Source organism: Salmo salar, chromosome 21 (genome assembly GCF_965601325.2).
Source record: "Salmo salar chromosome 21, fSalSal1, whole genome shotgun sequence".
In the NCBI taxonomy this organism is placed as follows: Eukaryota; Metazoa; Chordata; class Actinopteri; order Salmoniformes; family Salmonidae; genus Salmo; species Salmo salar.
In genome coordinates, this window is record NC_138311.1 from 17,349,218 (window position 1) to 17,374,682 (window position 25,465).

Below are 25,465 nucleotides of genomic sequence, written 5' to 3' on the forward strand. Positions count from 1 at the left end.
CTAGGCCTAGGAAGAGCCGGAAGCCAGCTACCCGTGGTTATATGGAGGAGCGTATGAGGTGGAGAGCGCCATGTTTCGCTGAGGAGCGCACTATTTCACCCATACGCACGCACAGTCCGGTGCGCGTTATTCCAGCCCCTCGCAGGTGCCGTGCTAGAGCGGGCATCCAGCCTGGTAGGAGGATGCCTGCGCAGCGCATCTGGTCGCCGGTACGCCTCCGAGGACCAGGCTACCCAACTCCCGCTCTACGCACGGCTACCATCAGGCCCCTGCACAACCCAGTCCGCCCTGTACAAGCACCCCGCTCGTGCAGGGCTACTAGTTCCATTCATCCAGGACGGGTTGTGCAGGAGGTAAGATCAAGACCGCCTGTGCGCCTCCATAGCCCTGGGTTTCCAGCTCCTGTCTCTCGTGCGGACCCGGAAGTGCGTCAACCCAGTCCGACTCGTCCTGTTCCCGCTCCCCGCACTAGCCTGGAGGTGCGTGTTCCCAATCTGGTACGCCCAGTACCAGCACCACGCACCAGGCTTCAAGTGCGTAAACCCAGCCTCGCCAGTCAACAGTCACCAGAGCTGCCCGCCAGTCAACAGTCACCAGAGCTGCCCGCCAGTCAACAGTCACCAGAGCTGCCCGCCAGTCAACAGTCACCAGAGCTGCCCGCCAGTCAATAGTCACCAGAGCTGCCCGCCAGTCAACAGTCACCAGACTGCCCTGAACCGCCGGAGTGGCCAGACTGCCCTGAACCGCCGGAGTGGCCAGACTGCCCTGAACCGCCGGAGTGGCCAGACTGCCCTGAACCGCCGGAGCTGCCAGACTGCCCTGAACCGCCGGAGCTGCCAGACTGCCCCGAGCTGCCAGACTGCCCCGAGCTGCCAGACTGCCCAGACTGCCCCGAGCTGCCAGACTGCCCAGACTGCCCCGAGCTGCCAGACTGCCCAGACTGTCCCGAGCTGCCAGACTGCCCAGACTGTCCCGAGCTGCCCAGACTGTCCCGAGCTGCCAGACTGCCCAGACTGTCCCGAGCTGCCAGACTGCCCAGACTGCCCCGAGCTGCCAGACTGCCCAGACTGCCCCGAGCTGCCAGACTGCCCCGAGCTGCCAGACTGGCCAGACTGCCCCGAGCTGCCAGAGTGGCCCGACTGCCTGGAACGGCCAGAACCGGAGCCACCTCCTGATATAGGTGGGTTGGGGAGGGGGGGTGTAGCACAGTGCCGTCGTTGACGGCAGCCACCCTCCCTTCCCTCCCTTTTAGTAGGGGGGAATTTTTGTTTTGTTGTTTGTTTTTTTTTTTTTTTTTACATTTTAAGGTGCTTCCGGGGTTAGCACCTTTAAGGGGGGGGGGGGGGGTATATCGCTATATCGTCCTCCGACGAAGAAAGCCGTGACAATTCCAATGCGAGAAATTGCCAAGAAACTGAAGATCTCGTACAAATCTGTGTACTACTCCCTTCACAGAACAGAACATGGAATAGCCTTAATTTCTCAGAACAAGAATAGACTGACGAGTTTCAGAAGAAAGTTCTTTGTTTCTGGCCATTTTGAGCCTGTAATCGAACCCATGAATGCTGATGCTCCAGATACTCAACTAGTCTAAAGAAGGCCAGCTTTATTGCTTCTTTAAATCAGGACAACAGTTTTCAGCTGTGCTAACATAATTGCAAAAGGGTTTTCTAATTATCACATAGCCTTTTAAAATGATTAACTTGGTTTAGCTAACACAATTGGAACACAGGAGTGATGGTTGCTGATAATGGGCCTCTGTGCGCCTATGTAGATATTCCATAAAAAATCTGCCGTTTCCAGCTACAAAAGTAATTTCCAACATTAACAATGTCTACACTGTATTTCTGATCAGATGTTATTTTAATGGACAAAAACATTTGCTTTTCTTTCAAAAACAAGGACATTTCTAAGTGACCTATACATATATACATGTTTTTTTAACTGATAAATCAATCAATCCAAATTGTGCACCGGCCATTTGGTGAAACAAAACACCAAAAATTTGAATGACGTTCAGAGATTGTCAAGCCATGCCTTTAATACTGGGTAGGCCTACAAAGTAGGGATCGATGTATTTTCTGTTTGTCGAGATTGACATAGTCTATTTATTGTGGTGTTGAAAACGCAAACCATGATATTGAAGCTCCCGATGTTGATATGCTTTGTTTCTTGGTTGTGTGGTGCATTGGCACAGAGACCTGTTGGTGGAAAATGTGTTGCACATATTTAATATAACTTTTAATATGGCATCCACATGTAGAAAATCTGATTTCCCCCTAGCTGATCATTGTCTGCAGCCGGCTCTGACTGTAGTGTAAATGAAACAGGCAGGGAGAGTGAGCTTGTTCCTGGTGTTCGGCGAACCCTCAACCTTCTGGCCCATAGCCCTGCGGGAGATCAACTGTGCCACAAAAACAAGTGACAAAGTCAATAGCCACATATATAAACACAGGGTTGCTACAGTTATTGTTATTTGCTGCCGTAAACATTATTTTGAGTTCATGTGAAGGGGGAGGGTGTGCTTTTTTCTTTTTACAGAGTCAGGACCAGCCCAAACCCCCCAGTAAATGTCAAACTGTCTCTCATGTGTTTTGTCAGACATAAATTGTAATTTCTGTCATTCCATTTCTTAGCCCTGTTTACAATGAGAATTAAATCGTTTTTTTATTTTACCAGGTAATTTGACTGAGAACACATTCCCATTTACATCAACGACCTGGGGAATAGTTACAGGGGAGAGGAATGAGCCAATTGGAAGCTAGGGATGATTAGGTGGCCATGATGGTATAATGGCCAGATTGGGAATTAAGCCAGGACACCGGGGTTAACGCCCCTACTCTTACGATAAGTGCCATTGGATCTTTAGTGATCACAGAGAGTCAGGACACCCGTTTAACGTCCCGTCCGAAAGACGACACCTTACACAGGGCAATGTCCCCAATCACTGCCCTGGGGCATTGGGATATAGATATTTTGACCAGAGGAAACAGTGCTTCCTACTGGCCCTAAAACACCACTTTCAGCAGCATCTGGTCTCCCACCCAGGACCAACCCTGCTTAGCCTCAGAGGCAAGCCTGCAGTGAGATACAGGGTGGTATGCTGCTGCATGATTTCATAGTTTATGCAATACTGTGCTTCTGTACATTTTCTGTTTGTTTGCGGTAGTGGTGCGTGGGTAAAATCACTGGGGAAGCCAAGCCAGGGGAAAAAATACATATTACAACCTATGTGTTGTGATAACTGTGTTGTTTGCTCTATAACCTGTTAGTTCATATGCCTCTACTAATCCAGCACCATTTCAACTTCAACATCATCTAATCACCTCTGCTTAGTCTAATACAGTGACAACTAAAAGATACAAAAAACGATTTAGTCCAATCAACGTAAGCTATATAAATATTATGTGGCTGTCCATGGTACGGTGGTGTGTGTGTGTGTGTGTGTGTGTGTGTGTGTGTGTGTGTGTGTGTGTGTGTGTGTGTGTGTGTGTGTGTGTGTGTGTGTGTGTGTGTGTGTGTGTGTGTGTGTGTGTGTGTGTGTGTGTGTGTGTGTGTGTGTGTGTGTGTGTGTGTGTGTGTGTGTGTGTGCATGCTTGCAAGTAGAATAAAACATGTTAACTCACCCTACTTGTAGAGGAATGGCAGCAATGCCGTCCTCTTCTTTTTCATTTTGATGAAACTGTCTATGACTCTGTCATACAGTACACACTAAATGCGGAAGACACATTTCAGTTGAATGCATTCAGTTGTACAACTGACTAGGTATCCCCCTTTCCTTTTATTTTTTGTTGTCCTAGGCTACCTGGCTAAAATGCTTGCTTGCTTGCTAGCCTAACTTCCTTTCATGGGTAATGATGCACCAGCCTACTACTTCTAGCTACATGTTTAACATCCATCCTCTCAGGCTTGGGGCACAATGTATACGTTTATGATTGGATCAGAATCGTTGTTATAATCATTGGCCAGTACAGAGAATTAAGTAAAACCACAAGTCCAAATCCCTATCTCCATCCATGGCTAATTTAGGAATGGGACAATTTTAGCTAGCTAGTTAGCCACCGGAAGACAACAACACAACGAGATGCAACAATTCCATTTTATTTCTTTGGATTCTGATGATGTCATTGGTGTGAAGCCAAATCCAACCTGGCTTCCCTTTACACTTTTTTTTGGTGTGACAGGACCATTCGCAACTGTGCTCACTCAGTTTAGCTCAACCCTGATTGGCTATTATTTTATATATAAAAAATGATCAGGGAGACCAAATGCTCGCTAGCTTCCCTTGCATTCAATGCTAGCTAAACTCAGCAAAAAAAGAAATGTCTTCTCACTGTCAACTGCGTTTATTTTCAGCAAACTTAACATGTGTAAATATGTGTATGAACATAACAAGATTCAACAACTGAGACATAAACTGAACATGTTCCACAGACATGTGACTAATAGAAATGGAATAATGTGTCCCTGAACAAAGGGGTGGGTCAAAATCAAAAGTAACAGTCAGTATCTGGCGTGGCCACCAGCTGCATTAAGAACTGCAGTGCATCTCCTCCTCATGGACTGCACCAGATTTGCCAGTTCTTGCTGTGAGATGTTACCCCACTCTTCCACCAAGGCACCTGCAAGTTCCCAGACATTTCTGGGGGGGATGGCCCTAGCCCTCACCCTCCGATCCAACAGGTCCCAGACGTGCTCAATGGGATTGAGATCCAGGCTCTTTGCTGGCATGGCAGAACACTGACATTCCTGTCTTGCAGAAAATCACGCACAGAACGAGCAGTATGGCTGGTGACATTGTCATGCTGGAGGGTCATGTCAGGATGAGCCTACAGGAAGGGTACTACATGAGGGTGGAGGATGTCTTCCCTGTAACGCACAGCGTTGAGATTGCCTGCAATGACAACAAGCTCAGTCCGATGATGTTGTGACACACCGCCCCAGACCATGACGGACCCTCCACCTCCAAATCGATCCCGCTCCAGAGTACAGGCCTCGGTGTAATGCTCATTCCTTCGACAATAAACACGAATCCGACCATCACCTCTGGTGATTTTACACGTGGTCTGCCACTGTGAGGACGATCAGCTGTCCGTCTTGTCTCCCTCTAGCTGTCTTAGGCATCTCACAGTACGGACATTGCAATTTATTGCCCTGGCCACATCTGCAGTCCTCATGCCTCCTTGCAGCATACCTAAGGCACGTTCACACAGATGAGCAGGGACCTTGGGCATCTTTCTTTTGGTGTTTTTCAGAGTCAGTAGAAAGGCCTCTTTAGTGTCCTACGTTTTCATGACTATGACCTTAATTGCCTACCATCTGTAAACTGTTAGTGTCTTAACGACCGTTCCACAGTTGCATATTCATTAATTGTTTATGGTTCATTGAACAAGCATGGGAAACAGCGTTTAAACCCTTTACAATGAAGATCTGTGGAGTTATTTGGATTTTTACGAATTATCTTTGAAAGACAGGGTCCTAAAAAGGGACGTTTCTTTTTTTGCTGAGTTTGTGTGGCAACAATGTCATACTCTTTCTGACCAAAATGTGTGACTGTCAGACCCTAAACACAATGTCATTGTTATTACCGTTGAATAAATTACTATATGCTGTTTCAAATCATATGTTGTGGGCTGTCTTGACTACAGCTGTGTGTGTGATGTGACAACACATTCCTTTGGCACGAAGTGGAGCCTTTTGGCAAGAGCAGGACGTTCCTGTTCTAAAGTTAGACTTGATCTGACTTTTAATTAATCCAAATGGATTTGTATCTCTCCAGAGATGCAAAACTGTATGAGTCATACTGTAGAATATGAACGGATTGTTTGTCCGTTGGAACAAGAAAAGTGTGATTTCATGCCATAGTTGTTTTAGGTGAATCATTCTCAGCTATTAGCCCTTGAGAGCTGACCTAAAGTGTTGTAATTATCATGAAAGGAATGACCTCATCTTAGTCCATTGAAGTACGGGTCTATGAAATCCAGGATGATTTTTTTTGTCTGTCAATTCAGCTTTTGCTTCAAGAAAAACAAAGGTTTTCCTCGGAGGGTGCACTTCAGCCTGGTTAATGCTGCCTCCTGTTTCTGGAGCCGTATTTTTCAAAGGTTGTGTGTGGCACATCTGTGCAGCTATTGTTTATTCATGGCGTAAACCCTTTGAAATGTGTTAAGATACTTCCCACTCATTATAAAAATCCTGCCACCCATGGATTAGGACTTTGATGTCACCAATCCTGCTTCAAAGGCTTATTTCGCTGCTATTAATCACAGTTTAGCCTCTGAAGATATAGCCAGAGAAAACATTTGGACATCTTGTGCAGAAACTTTGAAATGTTTCAGACTGTCTTGCATATGCTTGGTTCATATCCTCTCGTCTATGTGCAGGAGGGACTGTAGCACCGCTGTGCAGACAGCTGTGCTGCTGATTCCATAAAATCCAGCTCAGACTGGTCCTAAACTGCCCTTTCTGTCTACCTGAAGGATTACCCAACACACTGGTCCACACAATGGAACTGGCCTACTCTCAGAGTCATGCTTGTTGAAAGCAGGAGTTAACTTGATTTTCCTCTCTATGGCAACTGTAATACTCTGGGTACAGTAGTTGACTTTTTCTATTGAAAGGATTGCTCTGTATAATAGACAGTATACTGTAACTGCCAAAATAAAGGAAACCCCCAACATAAAGTGTCTTCACAAGGCGTTGGGCCACCACGAGCCAGAACAGCTTCAATGCATAGATTATACAAGTGTCTGGAACTCTATTGCAGGGATAGAACAGCATTCTTCCACGAGAAATTCCATAATTTTGTGTTTTGTTGATGGTGGTGGAAAACTCTGTCTCAAGCGCCGCTCCAGAATCTCCCATAAGTGTTCAATTGGGTTGACTGGTTACTGAGACGGCCATGGCATTTGGTTTACATGATGTTCATGATAATCAAACCATTCAGTGACCACTCGTGCCCTGTGGATGGAGGCATTGTCATCCTATAGGGGGCATAGCCATGCTAGCCAAAATAATGGCCTTCCCAGCAGTTTTATACATGACCCTAAGCATGATGGGATGTTATTTACTTAATTAACTCAGGAACCACACCTGTGTGGAAGCACCTACTTTCAATATACTTTATGTCCCTCATTTACTCAAGTTTCCGTTACCTGTATGTGGTATTGTATTGACGTGTTGCTTTGCTGTGTTGGTTTGAACAGGTAATCTGGCCACTTCCAGGGCGAGAGTCACTGCTGCCTCAAGGTCACTGTCACCCCAGCTCAGCTCAGGACACCACAAGGTGGGCTCTTTCTCCCTTAACCCTTTATACAACTCAAAAACATCATGGTGGTGGCTATTATTTCATCCAAGTTGAGACCACATCACTCCTTATATAAGATTACAGGCATTACATCAAAAACAAACAGTAGAAATCAAACACAACATAGCATTCGCTTGTGACTTCCATTAAAGCAGATCGATTTGAATCATTTGAACATTGAGAACCATTTGAGTCCATTTGCACCATGCTCTACCTTTAACTGCGATTCCCCCTGGCACTACAAGGATGAATTGTCAAAGGGGGCGTATCTCAGTGGTCCCTTCTGTCAACAGCTGGTGAGGAAGGAGGCTTTAAATGCTGATTGCTGATACAGACAGCTTGCTCTTACAATTCCTGTTGTAAAGAACAACATGTTGAATTGTAGAAGTTTGGTGGATGTTAAAGGCCTCTAGACAGCGTGAGGCCACAGTTAGGCCATAAACAATTACATCCTGCTACAGCCCTCTGAAAAGGCTATCTGGGGTTATACCTCACCTATAAACTAGTGTAGTAAACCTGACTTTTGCACATTCCCCCTCACTGTTGCTCTTAGTGTACCATAAAAGTAATTGTCAGCGATTTATACAAATGATACTCTGCTGCTCTGTTCATCTCTCACTGTCTGAACTAATCTCCTTTAAGGAGAACCATTCAGTAAATCATAATGTCTAGTTAAGATTTTGTCCATTCTCAAATATTGTATATTAAGAAAATACTTCTCACGTTAGGATTTTTGGTGTTGTACCCCTTAAAGGGAATGTCAGATTATTTACTTCTTGATTAAATTGTTTTTACCCTCATCTCATCAATCTACACACAATACCTCATCATTTTTTTGCAAATGTATAAAAAATAAAAAAATAATTCAGACCCTTTACTTAGTACTTTGTTGAAGCACCTTTAGCAGCGATTACAGTCTCGCATCTCCTTGGGTATGACTCTACAAGCTTGGCATACCTGTATTTAGGGAATTTCTCCCATTCTTCTCTGCAGATCCTCTCAAGCTCTGTCAGGTTGGATGGGGAGCGTTGCTTCACAGCTATTTCCAGGTCTCTCCAGAGATGTTCGATCTGGTTCAAATATGGGCTCTGGCTGGGCCACACAAGGACATTCAGAGACTTGTACCAAAGCCACTCCTGCGTTGTCTTGGCTGTGTGCTTAGGGTCATTGTCCTGTTGAAATGTGGACCTTCACCCCAGTCTGAGGTCCTGAGCCCTCTGGAGCAGGTTTTCATCAAGAATCTCTCTGTACTTTGCTTTGTTCATCTTTCCCTCAATCCTGACTAGTCTCCCAGTCCCTGCTGCTGAACAACATCCCCACAGCATGATGCTGCCACCACCATACTTCACCGTAGGGATGGTGCCAGGTTTCCTCCAGACATGACGCGTGGCATTCAGGCCAAAGAGTTCAATCTTGGTTTCATCAGACCAGAGAATCTTGTTTCTCATGGTCTGAGAGTCCTTTAGGTGCCTTTTGGCAAACTCTAAGCGGGCTGTCATGTGTCTTTTACTGAAGAGTGGCTTCCGTCTGGCCACTCTACCATAAAGGCCTGATTGGCGGAGTGCTGCAGAGATGGTTGTCCTTCTGGAACGTTCTCCAATTTCCACAGAGGAACTCTGGACTTCTTTCATTGTGACCATCAGGTTCTTGGTCACCTCCCTGACCAAGGTCCTTCTCTTCTGGTTGCTCAGTTTGACCGGGCGGCCAGCTCTAGGAAGAATCTCGTGGTTCCTTTTAAGAATGATTGAGGCCACTGTGTTCTTGGGGACCTTCAATGCTGCAAACACTTTTTGGTACCCTTCCCCAGATCTGTTCCTCAACACAATCCTGTCTCGGAGCTCTACTGATAATTCCTTCAACCTCATGGCTTGGTTTTTGCTCTGACATGCACTGTCAACTGTGGGACCTTATTTAGACAGGTGTGTGCCTTTCCAAATCATGTTGAATCAATTGAATTTACCACAGGTGGACACCAATCAAGTTGTTGAAACATCTCAAGGACGGTCAATGGAAACAGGATGCACCTGAGCTCAATTTCGAGTCTCATAGCAAAGGGTCTGAATACTTATGTAAATAAGGTACTTCTGTTTTTTTTTTATATATACATTTGCACACAAAAAATACAACCTGTTTTCGCTTTGTCATTATCATCAATGTTTTCTTTTTAAAATCAATTTTCGAATAAGGCTGAAACGTAACAAAATGTAGAACAAGTCAAGGGGTCTGAATACTTTCCAAATTCACTGTATCTTCTACCTCATCTTTCTTGAGTCTAATGATAGACTAAAGGTAACATGTGGCGGGTTCACTTACACTGTGGTTTGACATTCTGACATTTTAATGCAGTCTTTGGAAAGGCATCAAACCACCTTATGAGCTACAGCAGTGGTTCCCATCCAGGGGTACTAGGGCTCCTGGGGGTACTTGACGTATCCACAGGGGGTACTTGAGAAGACTCATGAGACCATTGGCCTACTGGTAAAATACACATGAGGGGGTACTTCAGGGGTACTCCTGTTAGAGCAAAATTGAGTTGGTGGTACAGTAACAGAGACAGGAAACACTCAGCCACACTATACCTGCTCTGTGAGAATAAAGTACCTGCTAACGGTTTGTCAAACGCTGAAACATGACTGATGTAAAATGCATGCTCGCTTTAGCTCAATCAAAGTCGGTGGAAAGTTCGAAACAGTTCATCGATGAGAAGCTCATAAAAGTTATCATCGCAAACAAATGATGGAACTAGTGCAGACGTGTGGACGGCCCTGGTTAAAATACACGAACAGAAGTAGTTGAACAGAAAGAGGATAATTGCTGGTACTTCTATCTGAACAGCATTGAACATAGTAAACTGTCAGAACATCCAATTACTCCATGAAGTTTTTCAGAAAATGTTTGACATACCTTTCCCCCTGTGCTGAGATGAAATAAAGCATTAAGATATGCACTTTGCTGTGTAGACTTACTATGAAATAAAGATTGAGTCATACATTTTGATGAAGCCATGATATGTGAGGACCGTTAAAATGCTTATATTGCGTCCTCGTTAACCCGTTGTTGGAAGGACTATCTGGTTTGGGATGGCAAGCCTCATTATACAGAGCAGCGTTAGCTGCAATTCTCCCATGGCCCTACACTGTTGGCTTTAAGTGCTTATGGTGCTGCTGCCCTACAAAGACAACACTGAACAAGCAACAATGTACTGTTTTCCATCCCATTGTGAGGGAAGGAATTATTGTGACAGCTTGTGTTTAGGTGGACACCATGGAAATGATGCGGCACCCTGAGGAAACCACCAACATGAGGAGACAGACATCTCCCTCACCATCATCATCATCATCACTATACCCAATCATTCCATTTCAGCAATGTTTTTCATTTAACTCCAATACAGTACAGAAATAGAAAAGGGTTTTCATTTTTTATTCGATTTATATCCACCCGTGAATAAGACTGTCAGTAAGAAGATTGTTTTGCTGACACAATGACAAAACAGCATCAGCACGATATCTGGGAATTCCACAATGACCGTAGGAAATAATGCATAATGCAAATAATAATCCCTGTTTTCTTGTTTGCTCCACCCCCGTCGCCTTGCTTTGTCTCCTCACTGCGTTGGCAGTACTCCCTGATGGATCTACTGTCTAAGATGGTGGTGGGTTGGCCCCACTTTGTGCGCTGCATAAAGCCCAACGATGACAGACAGGCGCTGGGTTCCTGTAAGGGGAGGGTGATGGTGCAGCTGCGTTACACTGGAGTCCCGGAGACAGTGAACATCCGCCACCAGGGCTACTCCCACCGCATCCTGTTTGAAGAGTTTGTTAACAGGTAACAACCGCGATGTACTGGGCGCCGGGGCGCTAGCTGTGCACTCACGCTGAGTGCTGACACAACCCCAGAGTTAGAGCAGAACAAGTGCACGGCGTGTGCTACATCACACAAAACACGGCTTCCTTAATTGGAAAGGAGTTAAAAACTTGAGCAGAGCAAGCGGCTCACTAATTGGCAGTCGTTAGTGATAGCATAAGACTACATCTCTTAACTGGGTGGGTTCACTTCACGGAACTGGGAAATAAGGTCAGAATTCAAACAGAGAGGAACTCTGAGGCTGAGGATAGACATTTTAATTGATTTCTTTACTATTCATGAAGGGTTTGTTTTTGTGCTCCGTGTCCTGGACAGAGTCTATATCTGGTATAGGAGCCCATTATTCCCTGGGTGGTTATCATGAATGATGAAATTGGGTTACTGAATTTTTTCTATTAGATACAGGATATTAGATAAGGTTTTTATTTGTTTTCCCAATGTCTGGCAACATCTGCCAATGTGAGAGGTATGAGAATTTCTTCCGTTGAAACGGCCTAATAAAATATTAAGCTTAGATTTGATTTTTATCCACACCAAAAAATCCAAAAGCAGGTATTTAAACCTTCTTGAATCCTGTCAAGAATAAAATACATACTCAGACTCGGTCCTTGGGGAAATGTAGGAAACCTACGTTTGATCAATTATCCTTTGAAAAATATTCCAGGCACCTCCAATGGGGAGCTTTAATACGATATCAAATGTAATTAGCTTGGGCTTGTGGCCTATGTAAAAAGCAGTGAGATGGCTGGTTAGTTCCGCTGCTCCAGGGGAGCTTTTAAAAGATTGTGTGTTTAATTTAGCCTGATTTCTTGCAGAAAACCCTCAATGACCATATGCTGTTCTTCTGCCTGTCCCAATTCTAGGACGGTGTTGGTGAGGCTATTTTCACAGTGTTAAAGGTGACAGTTCACCTGACAATGGGCTGTTAACCCTCAAATAGAGTGTGTGTGTGTGTGTGTGTGTGTGTGTGTGTGTGTGTGTGTGTGTGTGTGTGTGTGTGTGTGTGTGTGTGTGTGTGTGTGTGTGTGTGTGTGTGTGTGTGTGTGTGTGTGTGTGTGTGTGTGTGTGTGTGTGTGTGTGTGTGTGTGTGTGTGTGTGTGTGTGTGTGTGTGTGGTAAAGGGGGGCTAGATTCTCAAACGTTCAAACGCTGCAGTCCTATTGTGTTACTGGATGGAATGGACCTATCTATTGTTTGGAGTATAGGAGACCGTATCTTAGCATGTCCCTGGCTTTCTGTCCTCCTTCAGGACTACAACCTTGCGATTGAGTCCACCCCATCCCATCCGAGCCAGGCAGAAATAATACTGACAGACTCAATAGTTAAACTGCACCTTAAGTGGAAAACTGATTTAAATGTGTGCTCTCATATCAAAGGCTCGTCTGATGTTACCAAGGAGTGTGCTTTGTATTTGCCATCAAAGAAATAACAGGTATCAACAGGAATTAGAATGAAAGGCTGTGGGATGGGGTGGGGGGTGTTCAAATATGTTTTTCTTCCAGCTCCATTGTTTCTTTGACCAACACCAGAACACAAGGAATGAACCAGCAGTTTGGGAGCCTTGATGTCCCTGAACAAACAGTTATATCAGCTCTGTCCTGTGCAGGTGTTTTGTAAACTGTGACAGGCAGGACAGTCAAGGCCTTAGACAATGAAGTAGAGGCATTCCATGGAGTTGATTTACACAGATTGGCCCTGATGGGCATCATCTGTGTAGTGATTGAAATAAGAGAGCGTAGTCCGTTCAAAAAGAGCTCAGACAGTAGGCCTCTGTTAGCGGCTCATGGCTCAGTGAGTCTCGTTTTCTTTGTGCACTGTGGGTGGACCCATGCCTCAGATCCATGCATGGTCATTCATTTAATTTAGATTTAAATTAAAATTAAATAAACTTGTATGAAGGAAGAGTCTCTGAACGGTCTGAAAACATCAATTCACAGCAAAACATATGATTACGATATACACTATATATACAAAAGTATGTGGACAGCCCTTCAAATTAGTGGATACTGCTATTTCAGCCACACCCGTTGCTGACAGGTGTATAATATCTAGCACACAGCCATGTAATCTCCATAGACAAACGTTGGCAGTAGAATGGCCTTACTGAAGAGCTCAGTGACTTTGAACGTGGCACTGTCATAGGATGCCACCTTTCCAAAAAGTCAGTTTGGCAAATTTCTTCCCTGCTTGAGTTGCCCCGGTCAATTGTAAGTGCTGTTATTGTGAAGTGGAAAGGTATAGAAGCAACGAGGCTCAGCCACACAAGCTCACAGAACAGGACCGGCGAGTGCTGAAGCACATAGTGCATAAAAATGGTCTGTCCTCGGTTGCAACACTCACTACCGAGTAGAAACTGCCTCTGGAAGCAACGTCAGCACAATAACTGTTCGTCTGGAGCTTCATGAAATGGGTTTCCATGGCCGAGCAGCCACACTCAAGCCTAAGATTACCATGCGCAATGCCAAACGCCGGCTGGAGTGGTGTAAAGCTCGCCGCCATTGGACTCTGGGCAGTGGAAACGTGTTCTCTGGAGTGATGAATCACGCTTCACCATCTGGGTTTGGCGCATTCCAGGAGAACGCTACCTGCCCGAATGCATAGTGCCAATTGTAAAGTTTGGTGGAAGAGGAATAATGGTCTGAGGCTGTTTTTCATGGTTCGTGCTAAGCCCCTTAGTTCCAGTGAAGGGAAATCTTAACGCTACATCATACAATGACATTCTAGATGATTCTGTGCTTCCAACTTTGTGGCATCAGTTTGGGGAAGGCCCTTTCCTGTTTTAGCCTGATGGTGCCCCATGCAGAAAGCAAGGTCCGTACAGAAATGGTTTGTCGAGATCAGTGTAGAATAACTTCACTGGCCTGCACAGAGCCCTGACCTTAACCCCATCGAACACCTTTGGGTTTGAATTGGAATGCAAACTGCGAACCAGGACTAATCACCCAACACCAGTGTCTGACTTCACTATTGCTCTTATGGCTGAATGGAAGCAAGTCCCCTCAGCAATGTTCCAACATCTAGTGGAAGAGTGGAGGCTGTTATAGCAGCAAAGGGGGGACCAACTCCACATTAATGCCCATGATTTTGGAATGAAATGTTCGACGAGCAGGTGTCCACATACTTTTGGTCATGGAGTGTATGATAAAGGTCAGACAGTAAAAGCTCAGATATCTTTCCCTCACCCCTTTTTCGTAGGTATTACTACCTTGCTTTCCGGGCTCACCAGGTTCCTGACACCAGCAAAGAGAATGCCGTTGCCATCCTGGAGCGGGCCAAACTAGAAAACTGGGTCTTAGGGAAGACGAAGGTAAAGTGGGGATGATTATCCAGATACATTATAGTAATGTTTGTTTCCAAACCTATGGCTGGCATCTCAACTCTGTCCATGGATTGAGGTGCTTCAATGTTAAGCTCCCTGGGTGTACTGTGTGTCAGTTGTTCCTGAAGTACTACCATGTGGAGCAGCTGAACCTGCTGCTGAGAGAGGTGATAGCACGGGTGGTGGTGATGCAGTCCTACATCAAGGGTTGGCTGGGGGGCGAGGCGCTACCCACAAGAGGAGGAGAAGAGAAACCCCGAAGCCATCATCCAGTCAGGTATACCTCCACCTGGCATAATCTGGACTAGTTTTCGTTAAAGAGATTAGTTTGATAACCACAGTGTGAACTATAGGGGCCAAAAGAGCAATGCATCAGAGAGTAGACAATAAGAGCTCTGAGAGTTCAAAGGGATCTAGCTCATTGCCACCTGGTTGTGGTGTGTTTTGAAGTGGGATCTCGTGCTGTAGGTGCTGTCTATGTTGTTTCACTGAGGTTGATCAGTAGCTTTTTTCTCTCTGTAGCCTGGAGGGGCCACACTGCCCGACAGAATCTCAAGCAAACCAGAAAGGAGTGGGAAGCTGCAGCTGTTTGCATAAAATCAGGTAAAGCATTGGAGATATTGTTGTATTGTTCTCAGAAGTACTCAACACACTCAGTAGGGCACTTCTGGAATGTATGTCCAGTTTATGTGCTTGGGGGGGTTTTCTTTCAATATTTTTAAGAGAAATGAATAAAAGACAGAAAATCGTACGGTTTCATAAAATACCTTATTGATCTCAATAAGCATTCCATGAAACAGTAATCATTCATTAATAATGTATAAAGAAATGCTTTTGAAAGTTTGGGCAGCATTTTGGTCTCCATGTTTCAGAAGAACAGTGCATATTGAGATCCTTTTTTCCTTTCATCTCTTTCCCAGTAAAGGCAAGAGAGAGGCTTATTCCTTCTGTTTCCTCACAACTTCCTCTCTCAAATTCCCAGTCTATTACGCTGCTCTCACATACCAGAAACAAGATGCCTTTTTGTACTGTCAACCTTTTTATCTGAAATGTAAATTAATTCTTACTCAGTGTGCCTTGACGAAGATCAAAGTGAGCACATTAACCTTTTCGGGCCTCCCCCACTCCTTTGAGCCTCTCGCTGGAGGACAAGGGAGGGTGCCAAGAGGGGGAGGGTTGAGGAGGGAAGATGAGGGCTGGGGGAGGAGACTTGGCGTTGTTTTATGTGGCTCCTAAGGGCTGCCCTCATCTGGCACACGGAGCATCTCAGTCGCCTGCTCACCTTGTGTAATTGTCCTCCATTAAAACACTTGTAAATAACATTGTGGAATGGGTAAACAGGTTTTTTGGTGTGAGAAAAGCTCCACTGTCAGCCCTTGCTCGCTATCTCTTTGTAGAAGTGCACATTGATGTGTTTGTGTGTGGGCAGGAGGGCTGTGGAAAGGGCCCGACCTTACATAAGTGGGGCCTCAGCCCCCAGAAGGAACACTCCAACATGCTCACATTGTGTGTTTGACTGCAGTTTATAGCCTTTGAGATGGGCCTGCATTTGCATTTTTTAAATAAACAGATGCCTTTCAAATTTATGAGCCTGGTGGCTCCTCAGATCTCGACAGGGCCTGGGGGGGCTGCTAACCATCGATCAGATTAGACCATGGAAAATAGAGCTGTTTAACAATGTACTGCAACACGGTTTTCCACTGTGTCAAATTTTACAACTAAAACACTAAGCCCTTTGACTGAATAATGTGTATTGCCCTAATTTGATACATCCAAAAGAGCTGAGGTTCCCCTTTTTATTCACATATTGTTTTGAAAATGAAACCCTCCTTTTAGTACTGGATAACGTCTTTGTTTACAGAAATTGTCAAAGACTCCAGTCACCCAAGTCATAGACTGTTTTCTCTGCTACCGCACGGCAGTGGTACCTGAGCGCCAAGTCTAGGACCAAAAGGCTCCTTAACAGCTTCTACCCCCAAGCCATAAGAGTGTTGAACAATTAATCAAATGGCCACCCGGACTACTTACATTGACCCCCCCCCCCCCCTTGTTTTTACACTGCTGCTACTCGCTGTTTATTATCCATGCATAGTCGATCTTCACCCAGGGGCAAGAGGCCACACCACCGAGGACATGCAGTTTCAGTTATCTCTGTCTCTGTTTGTGTTTATGTATCCGTTAGGCTCTAATGATTAGGATGCTCCAAAGTTCAGCCATACAGACAGCAGGGTCCTCCACAATGCCCCTAATAGGGGATGATATTCTGTCTTTGCAGGTCATTCGATCTGAGCCTGGTTTGCACCCCTGTCAAGCTCTTTCTCAAGTTCTTACAAAAGGACCTCCGGTAGAGACCACAGTCATGGGGCAAAGGGGTTTGCATACCAGTCACTCAACCAGAGTTCTACTGGGCAGATTTATTTCCTCCCCTCTTTAATGTATTGTTGTTTCAACCACCAGGAAGCTCCTCCTCCTTGCACCACATCTCCTTTTTATAAGTCTATTAAATATCTTTCCACCGAGATAGCGCACTTGTCTGACCGCTAACGGGGCTGGGCTCTGAACTGGTCTCCAGATGTAAGAGCTGAATGCCGTTTGTGTTTACTCAGCATATGGCAGACTAGTCATTAAAGAAGTATGTGCAAAGCAGGAGAGCAGCAGCTGAACTGCAGTATACATGGTGTCTGGCCAGTGCTGCTCGCAAATCCAACCTAGCTGACTCTCACACTCTCCTTTAACACTTGTTCTTTCATTCAAGTCCCCTATTTGCTCTCTCTTGCCTTAGTATTTAGAATAGTATTGGTTTATTCCATAATCTTTAAATGTTAAAGGTCCAATGCAGCTGTTTTTATCTCAATATCAAATCATTTCTGGGTAACAGTTAAGTTCCTTACTGTGATTGTTTTCAATTTAAATTGTAAAAAAAGGAACAAAAATAGCAATTTCTCAAGCAATCATTTTGCTAGGACTGTCTGGGAGTGGTCTGAGTGGGGAGGGGAAGACTGAAAACTAGCTGTTATTGGCAGAGAGGCTTGGAACTATCTTTGTTACTGGTCTATTAACGGATTTACTGGTGATGCCACCAGACAGGCCCAAACCCCATCCCACCAAAACAGACTGCATTTTCAGGCAGTCTTTTCAAACGGCTCTTACACAATTATTTTAATATATTTTTTATTTAACCTTTATTTAACTAGGCAAGTCAGTTAAGAACAAATTCTTATTTACAATGACGGCCTACCCTACTATAATTTTCACAATTTCACAGGATCATTCCAACCTCATAGTGTAGAAATATATATAAAACACAGGGAAAGGATGTTTTTGACTGCATTGGGCCTTTAAGGGTCTGAACTGACAGGTTTAAAATGCAATTTTTAGAGGGTAAATACATAGAAAATCCTTCCCACTGGGCACAAACTGATTGAATCAATGTTGTTTCTACGTGATGTGTCAACATATTGTGATATGGAATCTACTTGGTGTTACAAGTTTTTGTTTTTCAATTTATGTTTTTAGGTTGGACTTTAGCACGTATAGCTCGTCAGCACGTAGGGCACACCGTTTGGTGTCACCTCGTTAGTCAGTATGTGTTACACCAGTGCTGGCTTGTCATCTCGTTAGTGGGAAGGTGTTTCCCCTATGCTCCAGTTGTCTTGATAGATGCGGAGGGTTAACACCTTTAGTTGGCTCTCCCTATTTAGATTTCTAGCTCAACAATCCTTTATCCGACTTCCCCGATTTTCGTTTTGCTCCACCTTTCTGGTTTGCTTCCTGTCTTAAAAGTTTGGTGTGGGTTTTTCTTTTGTTTGCCTCTTAGTGGGCTCTCATGGTGGGTGTTTTTTAGGTCCCAGTTCTTTGTTGTAACACAACTTTCAGTGGACACCCCACATGAGTGGATTTTAGAACCCCTCCTAAAACCCCACCTGTTTCGTTTTGGTTGTTGTCGCTGACTCTTTGTTAGTTCCCCCTTCTGTTTGAGTCACATTTTTCGTTTTCTTACTGGGGAACGTAACAGTGGAAAATACATTGGACTTTTGGAATACAGTAAATCGCCTATTAACTTGTCGACAAGTTAACGCGTATGTTGGATTCACGTCTCCAACTAAACGAAAAATACAAGTTAAAAAATAAGATTAAGCCAGTGGCTCAAATGGAACTATCCAAGCATTAGATACATCTCTTTTAAATGTTGATATTTGGTTGCATTGTCAACCAAACACAATTCAATATTACTTTTGTAACACTGTAAATAGCCTAAAGTTAAGGCTATCTTACAAACTAATGTAACAGTATTTATTCAACCTTCAAATGAGTAACACATAGATGGCCACATTTTGAGGTTACTATAACTACAGTATTCATGGCTTACATAATCATAGAAAGAGTGCATGTTCAACATAGCATGCAAAGGTTGCAGGACTTTGGAAATCCTCACAATTGCTACAATAATCTGTGCAGAATCTCAAACAGCATTGACCACTTGCACCTTTTAATGTAATATTAAGGGGAAAGGGGGCTACCTAGTCAGTTGTACAACTGAATGCATTCAACTGAATTGTGTCCTCCACATTTAACCCAACCCCTCTGAATCAGAAAGGTACAGGGGGCTGCCTTAATTGACATCCATGGCACCCGGGGAACAATGGGTTAACTGCCTTGCTCAGGGGCAGAACAACAGATTTTTACCTTGTCAGCGCAGGGATTCAATCCAGCAACCTCTCAGTTACTGGCCCAACGCTCTAACCACTAGGCTACCCGCTCTAACCACTAGGCTAGCCGCTCTAACCACTAGGTTACCGGCAGGCAGGCAGTTACCTGCAATCCAGGTCATTTGATTGTGCTATTAGACGAAGCACAGTGATAAGATCTCTGACATTGTATTCCAACTTTGTTGTGCTATTAAATGGTTGAAAGCGCCGTGATAACACATTTAGATGACAAATAAACCAAAAATCACACATTGTTTTCCCATTGAAATTTAGTTGTGCTTTTAGATGGTCGAGGGATAGTGATAACACATTAGGAATTCAACAAACTTCTGTCTTTCCTTTTTGAGTGGGTGAATAAATGTTGAAATCTCATTGATCAACGTCTCAACCAAATATTACCCAAATGTCCACGTTGAAATGACGTGGTGAACCCAGTGGGTTGGGTTTGGCACTATATTGCCAACTGATGCACAGATCCTCCATTTTGATGGAGGAGATGAAATCTTTATTAATTTCAACTTTTGTTGACTTTGTCGGTCAAGGCAATGCATCTCTCCAGACTCTTACTAGATTTTTACATCTGAAAATGTTATGCTTGCTGTATACCCGGGCTGAGTTTTTCTTCTGGGAATTTTTCTCCATGTTTACAATCATATTCCCTGGTGAGAAAACTTCAAAACTCAACTTAACAATTCTGTTTAATCAGTGTTGGAATCGCTCCATATAGATTTATTGTGACGTGATCTGGCACATGCTCTCCTTTTAAGATCTGCGTGCTTTTACCTAGACACTGTTACTTTCCCCTTTTATATCCCTCAGTGCACACTGTCTATGTTTGTGTCCATCTCCTAAGGTTTCTATTGCATCATACTGCCAAATGTTTTTGTTCTATTGCTCCTGTGTAGTGTGTCTTTGAATTTTGATTATATCTACTGTACCACATTAGATCTATTGTGATAGGGGGTTTAGGGTCAGTCCTCTAAACTATCTTTTTCACCTTTTGTCGATATGATGGCAGACACATTTTCAATGATGATAGAGAGAAGGTAAGTTTATATCAGAGAAATTAAGCATTTTAGCATGCGGCTCTAGCTTCAGCTATGTATTCATAATACTGTACTTCTACAAAGCCCCTTGAACATAGATTATTCGTGAGAGTTTTTTTTTTGGAGTCCTTGAGACAAAAGACTTCTCTTGCTCCAAACTCCATCTCAGAGGAGCGACTGGGTGGTACGGGAATGGAAGAATCAAAAGGCTGGAAATTCACTGCTGAGAATAAATGCTCGCTGTTCCCTGAGGTGATTTGTCTTTGCGCTTCTCTTTCTACAGATGTAAGAGCCCTTTTTTAGTAAAGACCTGAGGTTCTTTGGTACCACTTTGATATCCTGCTCGAATTCAATATGTGAAATAGAAGAGCCACTCCGTGACTTGGAGCACATCACAGTCTTTGAAGTCTGATCCAATTTTTGCTGCTCACCATTTGATGTTGAAAGGATGAAATGAGGAAAAGGTAGAGTTTTTGCCAGTAACTCTGCTGAGCATATGTAAGATTAAAAAAGCAAAATCCTTTGGAGGATGTACTTAGAAATGTTAAGCAGATTAATACTTTCCTATAGCTCTTTTATTTAAAGATAAAATTAAATATGATAGGACGTCTGTGTGTGCTGTTATTTTCACCCTCACAATTAAGTCAGTATGCTGCTATTTGCAGGAAGGTAGGGGGTAATAGAGGGGCCAATGCGATTGCATTAGCATGTGATTAACATTGCAAAACACATTCATGGGTTCTAGTAAATGCGTCTGCCAAAACAGTAAATTCCAAATAAATGAATTTGAATCCAGTAACTGAGTAAGAAACAATAATAAGACATGACAATAAGACATGACTATGAACCAATAATAAATAGGCAGCCTGCTTTTACTTGTCTGTCTGTCAGTCTATGTATTTTCTGTTTCCATTGACAGTATTCTTCAGGCTGTGTTTATGCCTCTTCTTTAAAGGTTGCCCCCGACAACCATGATAGACAAGTGAGAGACAACAGCCGAGACAAAGCGATAGAAGACACAGTAGAGAAGCCTTGCAGGGAGACAGGCAGTCTGCGAGACACACAGTGTAAACAAGGTAAGCCCGAGCACACAGCTGGCGGGTGCAGGTAATTACAAAAGGAGACAGGAGAAATCCTGCTTTAATGGATAAAGTGCTATTTTTAATACAGAACCCCTTTCAACCTTTCATCCCTACCAATCCTTCCTGCCATTTTTTTTGTTGACAACAAAGGGATGGCGTATTATGAGTAATCATTTCTGTGGTATTTTAATAACCTTGGTCAGCTCATCATAAACGACGTCTCATCGCGAGGGTTTTAGAAGCACCGAGCACTTCAAAGCCTCATTCTCCCACACGCCGAGCCCTTCACTAAAGATCCCATCAATGTCTCTAATAGACCCACATAGCAATGGTGACAGGAAAAAAACACAAACCCTGATTTGTTGAACATATGTTTGGTTTCCTTTTTGCCCAAGGCGCTGAATTCCATTAATTCATGCTGCCTGGGAGGCTGAGTGGGTGGCTGAGCAGGGGGTTGCTGATTACGGCCGTCACCCAGCCCACCGCTAGCCTGTCTGGGTAATGGGGGCTCGGCCCTTCATTAATGTTATTAGGAGTCTGAGGTAAGAGACAGAGGTGGAATACCGTTTAGCAGCGTGGCCAGGAGATTACGTGGATTAGACATGATAATATAACACAGACAGTGCTCTCCAGCGGGCGCAGGATTAGTGTCAGCACGCCACAGCAGGTCTGGGTTAGATAGCGGCTAATCCGGTAATGCCAGATACAGGTGACCCCCGCTCTGAAGCATCACTGCCGCTGACGAGGGACTGCTTTTAAGAATTAATGACATGTGATGTGAATATAAAGGGAAATGCTGGAAGGAGTAGTAGTTCCCTGCTTTATAGCAAAAATAATTAAGCAGTCATGCCATTATGAATTGGGAACAGTGTTTGGGAAAATATTCATTATTAATAGCTAGGTTCATTAATGAAGTTTGAAATTCCCCTCACCTAAGTGCAGGGGAATAGTTTTTGGGCAAAATGCTAAATGCTGTGACAGAACTTTTTCCTTTTCAATAAGCCACGGGCTTTCCTAATGCTTTACTTCTGTTGTGTGCAGAGAACACACAGACTTCCAGGTATCCATTATCCCTTTCCTCCCCGTTTGTGTTCTGAGGTCTGCTTGTGGCTCCAGTTGCTTTCAGGAAACCATATTTGAATATGTTGAGGGAGGCCACGGTGGCTCAGAAACCCAGGGCACACTTTGATCCCTGCAGATCTGAGGCCTTTTTTTAATCCTGAGGTTGAGCAATTGATGGAAGCCTGGCCCTGCCAGATGTTTGAAGACCAGGCTTCTTCCTGTGTCTATCCTGCTGACGCCCCTGGTGATCGCTTATATTCTGAGGTGAAACTGGAGTGTTTCAGGACACCAACAGAGAAAGTTCAAAATCAGGCCAGGAAATTCAAATCCGCTTTTGCGTTTGGCCAAAACCGCTTTGGCACAACCCGGAACCTCTCCTTGAGTTTGATGGACTCTTAAGTCCCTTCTACAGTAAGTCATTTGACTGAGCCCAGCTCTGCTGTGTGGGCCAGGCCATCCATCCCCCTTTGTGCTTCAAAACAAAGAAAGCAAGACAGGAGGAGATTACCCCCAGTTTAAGAGATGTCTGTTTCAGTGTATGTTTAACACAGGGCTAAGTGACTATCCCCCAGCTTTAGCCAGATAGCCGCAGTGCTGTCTTTTATGGAGGGAAGGAGGGAAGAGAGAATTAAAGCACTCCACAGTCACAGCCCTTTCCTCGCATGTCTGAAGTGTCAACCTTTGATTTGCAACATTTTGTCACCGAGAAAGTTCAGCGAGGCGCAGTCATGTAAACAGAACACTTACTGTACGTAACTTCTCTCTACCTGTCTCACCGGCCTGAAGATGAATACAACATGAATAATATTTCAAAACGAGTCACGCAGACGAAAGGCTCTGCGAGTAACGTGGCGATATGATCAGAGTGCTGTTTACGCTCCTCAGTGTGGTAAACAGGCTGGTGCCGAGGATCAGTCAGAGGCTGACTTTATGGTTTATGAAAGCTGAGCTACTTATGTTAACAGGCTTTTTGAAGATTATAGTCCTGGTAAACATACATGTCAGGAGTGAGACGGTGATAAAGAGGAGTCACAACACAGAGACCAATTACCACTGCTTCTGGGAAGACTCTTAACCTGGTCTTTTGAAGAGTAGGGAAGAAAATGACAAGGAAAAGAGGAAGGCTCAGTACCTTTTGAGGTTTCCTATTACTTATTGGTTATGGTTCTGTACTTTGAACTATATAGCGTGTACTAGTCAATGTGCATTGATCTGGTTGGCACCCTGAGCTGTGCTGCAACTTTAAGTGATCAATGGGAACCCGGTATTAGGCCATGGTATTACCCAGCTGTGCTAAAACCCACATTCACTGATCCATCCCACTTTCCTAGCATTCAACTACCCCATTACCAACAACCCTTGACACCACTAACCACATGTCCTCTCACTAGCTGTGCAACCACGACGCTCCACTCCCCCAGCCCAGCGCCTACCCTCACCACCACCACCACCACCGCCATATCAACATACATCTGCAAGACAAATGATCCACCCTCTCCATGTTCCTCAGACAAACGCTCTCCCTCCCTCTCACAGTCTCTCAGCCGTTTGATTTATCTGTCTGTCTCCACACATCATAGAGGCTGAACCGGATGCCTAACACATTTCTTCAGTTTTAGGCAAATTACAGGCACGTAGCCGAGATTTGGAGTGGATAGGAAGGCTCAATTTAACGGAAGGAAGAAAGAACTCCTCCTGTCTGCCACTACCTAGCATAATCTTCTTAATGTCAGTGAGAGTAGTTAACAGGATGTACTTCCAAACTACTCATCACAATTTCTACAGAATAATCTGTTTAAACGTACCTGTAGTATAGCAAGGTATAAGATTATATTCAAACTTTGCGGCTTGGGTTATTTTGAATGTTTTTTTGTAATCAGAACTTTTAGGAGATCCAGATTGTTGAAGTTGTTGTCCTTTAGAAATGGTTATAAGAAAGTGTGTTACCCAACACACTACATTTTAGTTACTTGGTTCATCACTTTGCGGGATGGTCTCTCAATGACTGTGCGACTTCCCCTGTGCAACATACCAACATGCGCTCACTGCTTAACCTGGAGGGCTGCGCTGATACATCATACAGAAGTCTGACAAATGATTGACAAATGATTATCCAGACACATGGAGATTTCTTCAGGAATCAAGCCCCAAATCTGCTGTCAGTGGAGAATGATTGATTTCAGTGTGAAAAGTTGGTTGTAAGTAACAACATCCTCTGCCTGCATTAGTGAAAAACAGATGCAGGAACTGCCCTTCCGAGCATAATCTAGAGAACCCTGTGATTTTCCTAGTGTGCCTTTATAATTCAAAGCACATGGGTTACCATTTAAGTACAATGTCCCAAATTAAGACATTGGTAATAAATTACAGGAGTCCTGGAAAGCTCTGGAACTCCCCTTGAAGTTTGACTAGAGCTAGCTGTCTATTCAGGGACTTTCTGTTAGCAATAAACGGTGTGTATGTGTGTGTGAGGGGGTTTGCAGGGGAAAGAGAGGGGTCTGGGCTACACATGACTCATTTAGACATCAAAGGACTCCACTGATGATTTTTCCTTATAATCCATGCCTTTTGCAGATCCGGCTCCCTCCATCTGAATAAACAAAGCCCAAGTGGTTAACTGTGGTCTGGGAGAAGTCAGGTGATCCCAACACGTGATTCAGGAAGTAAATCGATACATCTCCTAATTTATTCGTCTAAAATCCCTTTTAGCAGCTAATTTATGTTGGTTTTCTGATTTTCAAGGGATTTACAACTGGTATGTAGAGATCAGAACCTCTTTGAAAATGAAAGAAGTACCTATCTCAAAAATTATTCTCATCCTTTTTATCTGTCGATGCAAGCATGTACAATATGTAAGTATGCTGCAAAGAACAGCAAACTCTGCTGGGGAAAAAACATTTGATAAGGAAAATCAATGTTGTATGAATTGCAGCGCTTCTGTATTCTCTGTTGACCATTGATCCACCCCACCCCAAACATCAGACGGTGCCCACCATCATTTAACAGGCCTGGTGTAAGCCACTCTCTGACCTCTTCCCAGACCTACCTGGTTCCAAAGTGCTCTCATGCCAAAAG

The 25,465-nt window shown here is 44.1% G+C and overlaps 1 pseudogene; it reads left to right on the forward strand.

The window, feature by feature from the left end:
* LOC106581706 (myosin-IIIb-like) overlaps positions 1–21,316 on the forward strand; it is an 80,986-nt pseudogene extending 59,670 nt beyond the window's left edge.
* Positions 21,317–25,465: the final 4,149 nt, after the last annotated feature.